General features: G+C 41.0%; 1 protein-coding gene across 5 annotated transcripts in view; it reads left to right on the plus strand.

Annotated features, from left to right (window-relative positions):
• Window positions 1-12,031, plus strand: part of LOC149318843 (ankyrin-3-like) — a 287,610-nt gene that overhangs the window by 1,220 nt on the left and 274,359 nt on the right. The gene's annotated exons all lie outside the window — the stretch shown is intronic.

The raw sequence follows: 12,031 nt of genomic DNA on the forward strand, positions 1-12,031 counted from the left end.
AGGACACCTTAAGTACCAGAAAAGGCCCAGGGATGGTTTCTTGATCATCAATGCCCGTGGTTTTTTCCTTTCTTTTTAGAAGACGAAGCTCTGAATTCAGGAATGAGGTTACATTGCATTTCTGTATGCCTTTGTGATATTCCCTAAGGGATGCATAATCTAATAGGCTTTGAGCACTGATGCATGTGTTTCCTTAAAGGACATGTTGTAGATTCCCTCAATACATATATGTGTCTTTGGCTCGGGTGGCAACTTCTCATTTCCTTGGCTATTTTCCTTCCCGCCCCCACCCCACCCTACCCTACCCTGAAAAAGCATTGTTGAGCATAATGGGGAAGAAAATGCACTAAGAATCCTTATGGTACACTGAAATCATTAGACGTTTCTGTGTATAGATGGCTGCAGTCAATGTGTACTGCAGCATGTAAGCTGTGGGCATTTCTTCCATTTAAAGGGACCTGAGCAGGCTTTCCTTTCAGACATTCCTCTGGTTTCTTTTATGCATAGATACTTTAATGGCAGTAATATACAGCCTTAAGGGATGGTTTTCTAGCCTTTTCACTTCAAAAGCAAGAATAAGATATTCATGATTCCTCACCACTGGGTTTTATTGTGTGCTTGAGAAGTGAAACTGAGGAACCATTACTCTCAAGGGGTTCCTCCCCCAAGCACTCATGGGAATGCAGCCCTCAAAAAGGGCCACCTCTCCATAATACGTGCATGTGTGAGAGAGAGAGAAATGTAGGGGATGAAATGCATCACTTCACCATTAACTTTCTTGTGGTTTGCATAGCTGGGTGGCCTTTTATATAGGCTTCAGTTCAACAGCAGCAATTGTGCAGTACCTTTCAGGTTGTTATATACGCAGAATATAGAAGTAAAGGCAGGCAGAAGTGACCATGGCTATAAGTGCCTTTTGATTGTGTGATATTGGCAATTGTTTTTTCAATAGAAACAATATGTTGTTTAGACAGTGTGATGCCTATGAAGGGATATCCCCTAGCAACCAGGCTGGACAAAGCAAACCCAATACTGCATCATCATAAATGCGATGAGTGGACAGATGAATGGATGTAGTAGTGATAGCGATGATGATTCCACGTTCTTTGTTTAGGCCATATTGTTTTCCCCTTTCCTCCCCCACAATTATTTGTGTTGTGGGAGAAAATGTTTCCCAGAGCAGTGAACCTGTCCATTATTCATTCTCTCCTCCTCTTTTGTCTGGTAGATATGTGTCATAGATGGCCAACATTCATTTAAATAAGGAAGGGTAAAAACAGACCCTGGACTTGAAATGGGAATGGGGATAAACACTAGTGTAACAAGAACCAGTCTCACCTTCCTTTGTGCAGTATGGAATCAGTACATTAAGGTGGAGGTGGTGTTTCTTTTCAATGAGACTTCTCTTTTCACTGTGAATTGCAAGTCACTTCAGAACCATAAGTGAGCTGTAAAAACCTATTCATCCACCCCTGACCAGTCACATGGCAGTGTTCAAGGCAAACCCTTGCTAGTAGTAGAAATACCTTCTGAGAGCCTTCCTGTTGCCAGATAACATTGGGGAGAGCTTGGATTCCCTGGCCAACTGAGACAACAGAGATTCAAGCAGGTTACGAGCTCAGTTTGCAAAACTGAACATCTGAGGCACAATTCCCATCCACTATTACAGTTTCAGGAAGCAATTCTGTTCTTATAAGGCCTTTTTCCCCCAGCAAGATTTCTCTCAAGACTTATTTTGAAAAGTTGCCTCTTTTCAAATCATCTTCCAGTAAAGTTAGTTATGGATGCTTCAGCTTAAAGCAATATATATGTATGTTCAGTTGCCTGGTTCAGGTTGTACAAAAAGGGCCAGTAGTTTGAGCCTTGTCAAAGTTTTAAATTCTTATGATGACTCAATTTCTGTATTATATAACAGACTACAAACCAGCTATTGCTTCCCTGTGAGTGAGTCTCCCTCCCTCTCTAGCCATTAGCTAAGCCAAAATATCCTCCTCCAAAGATATTTCACAGATAAAAATAGGAATATTTTACCACACACCAAGGGAGCAGGTGAGAGGAATGGGACTCTGTGGGTCAGTTGGCAGAGCCAAGAATTCCATCCACCTAGACCTTCCTAGGGTGATTATTCTGTTTATGCCACATTGTTATGATTCATACATGTGAATAGGTGAAGCAGAGATTAATCTACTAAATTTTAATACCCCAGAATATGGATCTGGATGGCTTGGAGCTGTAAAATAGCCGTGAAGAAAATAAAATGGGTACGAGTTATCTACAGAATTATTTGGTTCACATCTGTTTGTAATCTAAAGAAGGATTATAAAGAAATCATGACTTTCTGACAAGCTTAGTCTCTAGCATCTTTCAGATGAGAAGGTCAATATGTTTTAGAAGTTCTGGAGACATGTGATATGGCAATACAAGGTGGTACTCCACAACATGTGCAAAGGGTCTGTGTTAGTGTGTACAGTACTCAGACAATCTGGCATTAAGGATGAAATGGCTTCCTGGGGCTGGGTGTGGTTTCAGTCCTGTGTGAACCCAAACACTTCCAACCAACATTTATTGCACTTTGAACCAGGCAGATGGGTTTGGGCTTAGAGATGGACATGCTACTGCAGTGAAAAGAAAATCAGAAGGCAGAATGCAATTCACTCAGTTACTGGTGTTGCAACTGAGAGCAAGTGTGGTCCAGTGGGCAGTACTGGATGCGAGCTTGAGAGAGCCAGACTGTGGTTCCTACTGCACTATGAAACCTTACTTTGCAAATGAGGGAAGACCTTTCTCTCAACCTGACCTACTTCATGGGGTATTTGTGAGGATAAAGTAAGGTGGAGGAGAGCCATATATTTGACCTTGAGTTTATTGGAGGAAAGATGGGATGTAAGTATAGTCAATAAAGAAGAAAAGAAATCCTCTTTACCATGGAACCTAAGGAGTGTGTCACTGTGGAGAAACTTTAGCCTTAAGTTCTTGTTCAGGTAATGGTACAGGGGACTGAGAGAGAGAGAGCACCAGCCAGTCTTCTATAACTGTGCAAAAGTGGCCTGAGGGTGCCACACTGAGCCTTCTCCCCTTGCTGTTGAAATACCTTCAATGTCTTCCTCCTTGGCTGGCTGGGCAGGAAAAGCACAAGAGAGATCATTAGGGTATTTTGGATTATATGTCACCAATATAAAGATGACACTTAGCTCTCTGTCTTTGCAATTTGGTCTCAACCAGTACCTAGGTGCAGTGGTGGATTGGCTGGGGGCTAATCACTTGAGATGGAAATCTGGAAATCCAGAGGTCTTGTGCTTGGGTGTCTCTCAGATCTGAGAGCTGGATAATTTTACCATTCTTGATGGTTTTCATAAGTCTGGAGATAACATTAGAAACTCAATTGACTTCAGTGGCAAAGAGAGCATACTACACTGGTGCCTCGGGATACGAAATGACCGCGTTACGAAATTTCCGGGATACGAAAAAGTTGGATTGGAAAAAACTGTTCCGGGTTACGAAATATTTTTCGGGTTACGAAATTAATTTCGGCGCGAAATTCAAATGCTATAGGCTTCCAGCGCTAACGGAAAGCCTTTTCAGGTTACGAAATTTTCGCGTTACGAACGGAATGGCGGAACGAATTAATTTCGTAACCCGAGGCACCACTGTACTACTAACTTTGGCTTGTAAGGCAGCTATGACAGTTTTTAGACATGGATAGCCTGGTTGCATTTATCCTAGCATTGGTAACTTCAAGACCTGATCACTATAACACTCTTTATTAGGGGTTACCCTTGGAATTGGTTTTGAAGTTACAACATGAGCAAAATGCAGTAGATATGCTAGTTATTAGGACCATCTGCTGTGCTGAAATGTATGCACTGGCTCTGAATTAGATACCAGGCTGAGTTCAATGTGTTTCTTCTGACTTATAATGTTCAGGAGTATGGATGCTAGAATACTTTAAAAATAATTAAAAAATGGTTTAAAGCCTATTTCTTGAGTGTTGGGAAATCCTGATGAGAAGAAACGTGGATATGAATCTTTACAGTTCAGGACTCGTTCAATGCAAAATTTGTATATGATTGTTTTGCACAGAAGACAAGATTTTCTGCACAGAAAATAGTATTTCTGTGCAGAAAATGCTGTTTCCCATGGAAAAATACCATGTGAAAAATTTTGTGCATAATAGGCATCAAACTGCAAATAGTTTTTAAATAGCTTTCAAAAACTGTGCAATTTTCTTCTCACAATGAGAAAAAATTGCTAAAATAACTTATTGCTTCTTTTGAGAAGAAAATTAACAAAGAATTACATCCCTTTTTAGGAATGGGTTAGTTGAGAGACTGTCTTTTCCAGTATAGGCCGCCCCGCTCTTCATGTCTCCAGAGTATGGTTCCGATTACTATGATGTAGCCAAGTGAGGTTTGGTCGTGCTGTGGAAAGGGACTTTCTGTGTTGTAGTACTCACTGTATAGAAAAGTCTCCCCATTGAGATTAAGCAAATTCACCTGTGCTTTGTCCTGCTGTCATCTAAAGGGCTACTTATTCCTGATTTTTTAAAACTTAATATATAGTTTTCTCACTTTTAGCAATTGACTTTGTTGTATCCATTTTTATTTTCAACTGATTTGAGATTTTTAAAAAAGAAACACGGCATGAAAATATCCTTAAACAAATCAATGAAAATATTGTGCTACATGTATCAGATCTCGCTTTCTCTCTATTGCCTCCAATGGTTCCACCAATGGCTCAGTTTGTAACTGTCACATTATACCTCATAGTTATGCAAGGCTGGGGAACCTGTCGTTCTCCAGATGTTGTGGGCCAATGGTGAAATATGATGGAAGTGGCAGTTCTTCATCATCTAGAGGGCTGAAGATCTTGCATCCCTGAAGTAGGGGACTGCCTAGGCTGAGAAGCAGTGAATAGGAACTAATACTGTATGTTTTGGGCCTGTTTTAGCCTCCAAGAATGCCAAAGTTAAACTCAAAATTATTTCAGCATGTCTGCCTAATTGGGCAATGTGCTTCTGAATTGCAGGCTGGATGCCTGTGGCAGAAGATGAGGTGGGGAGACCCTGATTTAGACTGGTCAAGTCACTAGCCCTATTTGGGTGTCCTGCTTTAGGAGATAGGGAACATGCAAGGGGGAAGGCAAACATGCTTCCACTTATCATCCTTGTTGTGTCATGAATAAAGACTAAATGTCTGCAGTAGAGAGCCTTTTTAAAAAATCTGTTTTGGCATCCTGGATGATTGCAGTTGGGCTTTTAAATTGTGAGTGGAGCCTATGTGGATAGTAAGGGAGACCTAATGTAGACTTTCACCCTTAACACACAGAAGGCCATGAAGATGGCACTTCTGACTGAAACCTGAGCATACTGAGGCCTTTTCACACTACACAATTACAGCACTATGATTCCATGACATCATCTTATGAAATCTTGGAATTTACAGTTTATAGAAGGAACATTTAGAATATTCTGCCAGGTTTCGGTCTGAAGTGCCCATCTTCATGGCCCTCTGTGTGTTGAGATGAAAGTCTACACTTTAACTTTTATGGAGACTGCTCCAACAGCAATTGGGCCACAATCGTGCTGGGACTACATTGACCACACAGTCTGCTTCCAAAGTAGGCCAACGCTGCAGTCCCAAGCCAACTGCTATCAGGACCTGGATTTAATCAGCTCCTTTTTGATCTGGTCCAAAGGACTAGATCACAGTGGCAGAGTGGCTTCCAGTCACTTTGGAGCATGCAACATCTGAATGCCACACTTTCACCGTCAACACACAGAAAGCCACCCCCAAAGCAGCCAGAAGCTGCTTCTTTTGGCCCATGCATTTCATGCGTTAGACACATAGAGCCTGTACAGACCAGCACTTTGTGCCAGCTTGCAGGCAAACTAGAGCTGAACTAATGCGGAGCATGCACCCAGGCACCCTCTTGGCACGCGCCCATACATACACAGCACACCATGATGATGTCCCTCGGGTGCAGCACCCAAACAGCGCTATGCACAAGGAGCATTATCATGGTGTGCAAGCATGCCAATGGCGCCCCTTCGAGGACACAAAAAGAACCCACCGAAAAACAGGTTCTTTTTGGTCCTTCTGGAGGCCACGGTGTCTGATTGCTGCAGCCTCCATCCGGGGCAGAAATGGGCAGCATTGAGCCGCCCGTCTGTCAAGTCCCATAGTCTCATATCGTCCAACATTTCAGAAATGAAATCAGGACATAACAACGTAAGGGGGGCTACAGAACTTTGCTCCTGTCTGAGCCTACCAGGAAGGGCAAGATTCCACCCCTTTCTGTCTTTTACCCTGTCTTACTTCAATACAAACTTCTTTTGCACTTTGAGTTTAGCTTGTAAAAACTGGAGTAAGTTGAAGACAAAGGGGGAAAGTGTGAGGAGGAGGAGGGAGAAACTGAGACATTTTAAAAGCAGCAGAAAAAGTGAGATGGCAGAGGATTAATTAGGAGTGCCCCTGGCATTTCAAGACAGTTGGAGGTGTGCATTCTTACCTCTGTTTCATGAAAAGAGTTTTTGTTGTGAAGCATCTGATTACAAAAATATGAAAGCTATTATTCTTAAGCAAGCATCTTTTAAGATAAAAAATCATGAAGAGAAAACATTATTTACATGCCTTTTTCTCTGTGTTGCCCTAGTTTATACACAGTCTGAGCTATGAAAACTAGATTTAATTTCCCATGTGCCCACCATCTAGATTTTTTTAAATTTCACTACCAACCTTCTATTACAGACAGAAGGGTTTTCATGAAGGGGAAAGTAGGGCTGATTATAACTGCTGGATGAAAAATGTATGCTTTACTTGCAAACACTTGGGCAGTGCTGAACTAAGAGAAAGGTTTTCCATTTCCATTTTCATACATGCTGCTTGGAAACTAGTAGGTGCCATGCGCATTTGGATTGTTACTTCCATTTCCAGAGTTTGTTTTTTTTTTAACTGTAGCCATTTGGGAGATATCTTTAAAAGCTCTCTCTCCCAATTCTGTTGCACTAAGGTATCATATTTAATCTCTGTTGAGGACTGGCATATATTAAAGATTCCTTTCATATGGGAAACAAAGAGCCTCCAGGAATTAAGAGTTAGAAGCTGGGGGAAGACAGGGTTCCAATTCCTCTCTGTGACTTCTAGCTTTCTACATTCAGAACATTTTTTGTACATGTTAGAATGTTGATTTATGTGAGTTCCCAATAAGCAGCATAGCCCAGTCACAAATTTGTCAGCACAAGGGAGAACTAGGTGGTGGTTTAAGACCCAGCACCACACTTCAACCAAAATTCCCATTACATAGGGTGCTTCTACATTGGCTGCTTAATCTGGGGCCAGTCTGGACAATTATGCCCCAGCCTGGCCCTGGACTGACCAAATGCCCCGAGCCGAATTATGTGTGATGTCACATCATTGAGCTCATGGGTCAGCTACGTCAGCACTACTGGCTTTTCCTACTTGGTGCTGCCACTGCTGCCTCTTTGGTTGAGAAGCTCCCTGGCTGTCACTTCTGCTGAGGTCAGAACAGAATGCCTGCTGTGTGATCACCCCTCCATTGGTGATCTCACAGACACCCCATTCTGATCTCAACAGAAGCATCAGTGATGGCCATGCTCTTATGGGAAGCTGCTTGGCTGGCTAGGCTGCATCAGTGACTTTGAATAGGATCCATCCCCTTCCCTACGCTACTCAGCACAAAGTAAGGGAGGTGGCACTGCATATGCTGCCTGGGCAAATGGATTGGGCCAAGTCTGGAAACTCCAGAGTAAACCATGGATTCTCTTAAGTCAGAGTGATGATTTAAAAAAGTGGTTTTGCTGCAAATGTGGCCGTATGTTGTCTGGACAGATTACACTAGGACCAGGGTGAGTCTGGTGCATATCCCTAATGTAGAAGAGCTCCTAGTTTCATGATCCTGCAGCCTACTTTTTAGTGCTTGATTGTGGAGTCAAGCAAGTTGTTCAGGGAATTGGAAGCTGCAGTTTACTAACTCTTGTCAAGGAACAAAGTAACTGTGAAGCAATACCTCCAACCTGTTGAGTTTCTGTTCTTAAAGGCCTAATAACAGTCATTTCATTTATACAGGGAGGGAAGGGAAACTGCTGTTCCATCAGTTTATTTGATAGACCAGCTGCCTTTTACTCTTCCTCACATGTCACCTACCTGCAGACTTTTAATTAGGTTTGGAGAATGGTGGGAGAGAATGGCTCTGCTGGAAGGTGAGGTCCATTTGGCTCTTCACTCCAAACTATTTGCATCAAAACTAGCCATTGTACATATTTTGTAGTTTAAAAATTAGTGCTCACATTTGTTTCTTCCTTCTCTATCTCTTTTTCCTTTTTGTGTTGTGTATATGGTAAGCCTGAGGCCACATTTATTTACTGATCTGTAAGATGCTCTGGATTCCTTTTATCAAAGGGGAATGTTAAAAGATTTAAACAATCAAAAATCATGAAGAGCATGCTGCAACAGAGAAAATGCAGCAAAAGACATTTTTAAAAAATTGTTGCAAGTCAATATGCTTATCTAAAATTTATTGTTTTGCTCACTTCATTCATTTTAGCTTTCTGCCCAAATGGTTCAAGGCACTATATGTAAGATTGTTCCTTGTTCTCTTCGCAAACTATTAGGCTGGGTTGACAAAGAGAGTGAATGAGGGATGGTGGTGAGCATCAGAGTCAGGCAGATGTTTTAACTCTTAACAGACTATCCCAAGAAAAGATGTAAATATCTAGAAATATGGAACCCACAGAAAATTTTATCTTTTTCTGGGTTGTGGTGTGGTAATGAGTAGATGAACTTTGGGAAGGGGAGATTGAAATATGTGCACTACATTCTTATTTAAATTGAACTTTTTCTACCTTATGAACATGAAATACCATGAAAATACAAAGTTACCTCATCCAGTCCTACTATTTAGCATATGTATTAACTTTGCAGTGCAATCTTACTCTGTCTGCTCAGGTGTGACCCAGATTGTTTAAACTATAACTGCCTTCATTTTCTTAAAAATGAAGTTTCAATTAAAGAGACTGGGTTGCAAGCTAAGATGTTTTAGGATTTTCTGCCAGCTAAGGGTAGGGGAGAAATAAAACATGAAAAGAGAAATGATTAACATTGTAGCAAATAAAGAGAAAGCTTGATTCTTTGGGTTTAGCAACAGAATGTGTAGGACCCAACAGTTTTTGCCTAGAGAATGATTGTCAAAGTGATGTACAAGCAAGATATGGTTAATTATAGTATTTTTAAGAAACCCAAACATATGTGCTGTTTTCCCTTGACATACCACTCGCAAGCACACAGGGAGGTCTCCTTTCTATGATGTTCTTCATGGGGGCAGGAAATACCCTTCAGCTCCCTGAACTCCCAATGAATTTGTCAAATTGTTTCATCCATCTTTCGCATGTTTATTTTATTCTAAGGGCCTCTTCCCATACTGCACAAATAATTGTTGCACATAGGCATATAATTTGAACAGCGTTTCTACTTCATATATAAAGTAGCTCTAAGCAAGAAGCTGAACAGATCAAATACGATTTTCTAAAAATGAAGCATTCATGATTTCATACTCTGAAAATAACTAGTATTTGATACTCTTGATGATGTGCCAGATGAGCTGCTTTGGATTCCATTCAAGGGAAAAAGTGGTAGATAGATAGATAGATAAAATATTTTTTTGGCTGGGCCCTCTGGATCATTAATTAATGCTTATGTTGTTACATGTTTCAGATTCTGGCTTGATCAGGTGGTTGTTAATGGGAAAATTTTGACACCAACCTAGATTTTTACAACTAATTATTGTTGACTTTGCAAATCAAAACTGAATTAAAAGTATTTGGCCACACATACTGTACCCATTTCTTAGCTAAGAATTGCTGTGATGGACTGTAGCCCATTTGGAAAGCTCATGTTATAATAAATGTATTAGACTTTAAGCAGCTGTGAAGGTGACAACCTGGCACTGCCCAAATCTTTCAAAACCTTTCACTCCTTTTTAAGGTGTGCCTCCGCTGCCACCCATTTATATAAAGATGATGGCCACTATCCTATAAATTCTTCATTGCGAGACTCAAATTCAGGACTCTCTTAAGTGTCTTCTGTACTATAACTCTCTTTAGATGCCAGAAATCTGGGTTTCAAGTCCCTCTTCCGCATCCCCAAGCTTGGCACCAACTATTCTTTGACACCCACTTTGACACACCCACTATCTAATGTGTCCCAAACCTAAAAGACTTTTCTCAATGTTGGTAGCATTTTAGTGTGTTTCTGTTGAAACAAAGTAATAAATTTATTTACAAGTCAGGCTGAATACAGCATCTCTTTTAGTGGATGGTATTCACAATAGATATGGTGAATAAATACTTTATTAGTTATAAAGTTTACCAGTTTCTGTAGCTTGTTTTTGTTATTGATTCTTTATAGCTTTGTATATTTTCCCTTACAGACTAACAGAATCTTTATTAAACTTATAAATCGTATAACCCTCCTGGTTACCTATGACTCCATCAGTCACCAAACACTATGTCTCCCGCAGGATACTACAACAATTTAATTTAGGAGACTCTTCGTCTCTTTCTTGGGTACCTAAAACCCATCCTAACTGCCCTCACAGCAGCCTATCCTAGCCTCAAAAGTGTTCAGTTCATGATTGATTCTGCTGAAAACACACACACACACACACACATATATAAACAAACAGAGAGAGAGAGAGAGAGAGAGAGAGAGAGAGAGAATTTTTGTGCAGAAAATGTTAGTTTTTGCGCAGAAATGTTAACATGGTTTTCTACATAGGAAACTTGTTTTCTCACAGAAAATGTCATATTTACATTAAAAAATCCCACATTGTTTCTTGAGGAGCACAGAATAAGTCTTGCTCTGTGAAGTTTCTCATATCAGAGTTTCTGACATTTCTGAAACCAGATTTTCATTTATGCCCGGAATATTTTCAAATATTCTACCCATCTCTATTTTTGACCACATTCTCCTGGTAAGTAGGGCCACAGTCTCCTCTTCAGAGTACAGCCAGCTCCCTACCATTTCTCTCTATTTCTTTGAAAATTCTCAAGCATATGTTAAGATGAAGCTTATTATACGGTCACACTGCCTTAGCCACAACATTGTTTCTTAAGGGAAAGGCAGTGTGTTTTGAGGTTACTCTTAAGATCATCACATGCCCCCTCTTTCTTTGCCATACATGCTCTTCATACACACACACTTAATCTACTGACTCACTCACTGCTCTCACTGCTTTTCCCTCCATCTCTTCCTCCCTTCTCTGGCCAGATCTCTGCTTCTAAGCAGTTCTTTCCTCTTACTCATGCATGGATGAGGGACGTACTCTTCCCCCCACACACATAGGGACAGCTTTGGAAAGTGCCGACTTGATTGGATTTGTGCTTCCAAAATGCTTTTTTCCTGCTAGGGAAAGGATTGGCCAAGAAGGATCTGGAGGACAGATTCTGTTACAATCTTTCTTTCATTACACAGGTAGAAAAACTATGGCCTGTGGATGGTGGTCTAAATCCCACTATGGTAAGCCCATTGAATCAACAGGGTTTACATAGGTGTTGATTAACTATGTCCCTATTGACGCAAAGGCAATGCTAGCTGGGAGAGAGAGGTTCTATTCCACTAACATCTGAAGTTTACAGGTTGCCCCAGCCTGTTTCAATGATTATGAGTAAATTAATATAGATTATTTTAAAACTCTCAATTACTCCTCTCTTGAGCTCTCATTCTGGCCTGTTACAGACAGCCAAAATAAAGCTGCTTCGAGTCACAGTGGAGGTATGGTGTTCACTGATGCATGCGTCCTAAGAGTCCAGAAGCCACACCAAAGCCACTCTCCAGTCCGTAGGGCTGGAGCGTGGCTTTGGTGTGACTTCTGGACTCTTAGGACGCATGCATCATTGAATCACCATACCTCCGCTGTGACTCGAAGCAGCTTTATTTTGGCTGTCTGTAACAGGCCTTTTCTGTATTCTGCCTGCACTCTTTTTATTTCCATGTTGTCCATAGTAATCAATCATTTG

The sequence above is a fragment of the Sceloporus occidentalis genome, unplaced genomic scaffold, assembly GCF_023333645.1.
Source record: "Sceloporus occidentalis isolate IW3139 unplaced genomic scaffold, rSceOcc1.0.p SCAF_2, whole genome shotgun sequence".
Lineage (NCBI taxonomy): Eukaryota > Metazoa > Chordata > Lepidosauria > Squamata > Phrynosomatidae > Sceloporus > Sceloporus occidentalis.